The sequence below is a fragment of the Gossypium hirsutum genome, chromosome A03 (genome assembly GCF_007990345.1).
Source record: "Gossypium hirsutum isolate 1008001.06 chromosome A03, Gossypium_hirsutum_v2.1, whole genome shotgun sequence".
Taxonomy (NCBI): Eukaryota; Viridiplantae; Streptophyta; class Magnoliopsida; order Malvales; family Malvaceae; genus Gossypium; species Gossypium hirsutum.
The window spans coordinates 101,894,552-101,896,236 of NC_053426.1; the positions used below are offsets into that span (position 1 = coordinate 101,894,552).

Sequence of the window (1,685 nt, forward strand, 5' to 3'; positions counted from 1 at the left end):
AAGTCCTCGAACTTCCTTTTATTTGTTAGAAGCTCCTTCAAAAATTTTGCGTATATAGGCATCTACGAGATAGCTTCAACAAAAGGTAAGTTGATATGTAATTGCTTAAAAAGTTCAAGAAACTTACCGAATTGTGCATCAATGTGATCTTTTTTTAATTTTGCTGGATATGGAACCGGTGGTGTATATTCCTCCGACACTGGTTTGTCACTATTTTCGGGTTTTTCTTCCCTCCTTTCACTTTCCACGGCTTCTTGTGCTAACCTCTTTTCAGATTCCACTAATGCTTTCCCATTCCTTAGTGTAACTGCTTTTGACATGCTCTCTTGATTTGATATTACTAAATAAATTTCCTAGTGGTCTTTTCGAGATTAGTTTGGAAAGCTGGCTTATTTGAGTTTCGAGTCCTTGGATCGATGCTTGTTGATTCTTAAGTGCTGTCTTGGTGTTCTGAAAATGGGTGTCTGACACTGATATGAACTTTGAGAGCATCTCTTCAAGATTTGGCTTTTTTTCCTTTTGGTAGGGTGGTTGTTGGTAGCCCAGAGGATGTTATGGCTTTAGATTCCCTTGACCACCCAAGAGAAATTTGGGTGGTTCCTCCAACCTGCATTATAAATTTTACTGTATGGGTTATTTTGAGATCGAAAGTTATTATTACCCATATAGTTGACTTGTTCCTCTTCAGTTGTGGGATTGAAGGATTGATATTCTGTATGCACACCTCCTCCACTTGAGTCACACCTCATTATTGGATGTACCTATGTAGAACTAAGAAAACCATCAATCTTTTTATTGAGAAGTTCTACCTAATTTGACAGCATAGTAACTGGGTCGACGTTATAAACGGTAGCTGTTTTCGTTGGCTGTCCTCATAACTTGCCACTGATAGTTTTTCAGTGACATCTCCTCTATAAATTCATAGGCATCTTCCGATGTTTTATTGTTGATGGTTCCGCCAGCAGCCGCGTTAACCATTTGCCGAGTCGAGGGATTCAGACCATTGTGGAATATTTGTACTCGAAGCCAAAGCGGTAACCCATGGTGAGGGCACCTTCTCAGTAAATCCTTGTATCTCTCCCATGCATCGTAAAGTGTTTCTAAATCCATCTACACAAAAGAAGAGATATCATTACGTAATTTAGCCGTTTTAGCCGGCAGAAAGTATTTTAGTAAAAAATTTTCGGTCATTTGTTCCCAAGTAGTAATTGACCCTCGTGGTAACGAGTTTAACCACTGTTTAGGTTTGTTCCTTAATAAAAAATGAAATAACCGAAGACGAATGGCGTCATCAGAAATGCCATTGATTTTGAATGTATCGCAAAATTCCAGAAAATTTGCTAAGTGAGCGTTGGGATTTTCATCCTGCAAACCATCAAACTGAACAAACTGCTGTATCATCTGAATAGTGTTAGGTTTTAATTCAAAAGTATTTGCAGCTATAGCAGGTCTAACTATGCTAGATTCAGTTCCTGTTAAAGAAGGTTTAGCATAATCATACATAGTGCGTGGAGCAGGATTTTGATTAACCGCAATTGCAGGAGGTAGCTGATTGCCTTGATTTTCAGCCATCTCTTCGGTTGAGGGTTGAGTATCATCTTCTTGCTCGTTCTCCATGTATCTTAAGCTGCGCCTTATTTCTCTTTGGTTTCTACGAACTGTATGATCGATTTCTTTGTCAAAAA

At 38.7% G+C, this 1,685-nt stretch overlaps 1 non-coding gene across 1 annotated transcript; it reads left to right on the top strand.

Annotated features, from left to right (window-relative positions):
- Window positions 1–1,036: 1,036 nt before the first annotated feature.
- Window positions 1,037–1,143, top strand: LOC121226344 (small nucleolar RNA R71). Its single transcript, XR_005924182.1, has one exon. It is a non-coding gene; the product is annotated as a small nucleolar RNA R71 (small nucleolar RNA).
- The last annotated feature ends 542 nt before the right edge of the window (window positions 1,144–1,685 follow it).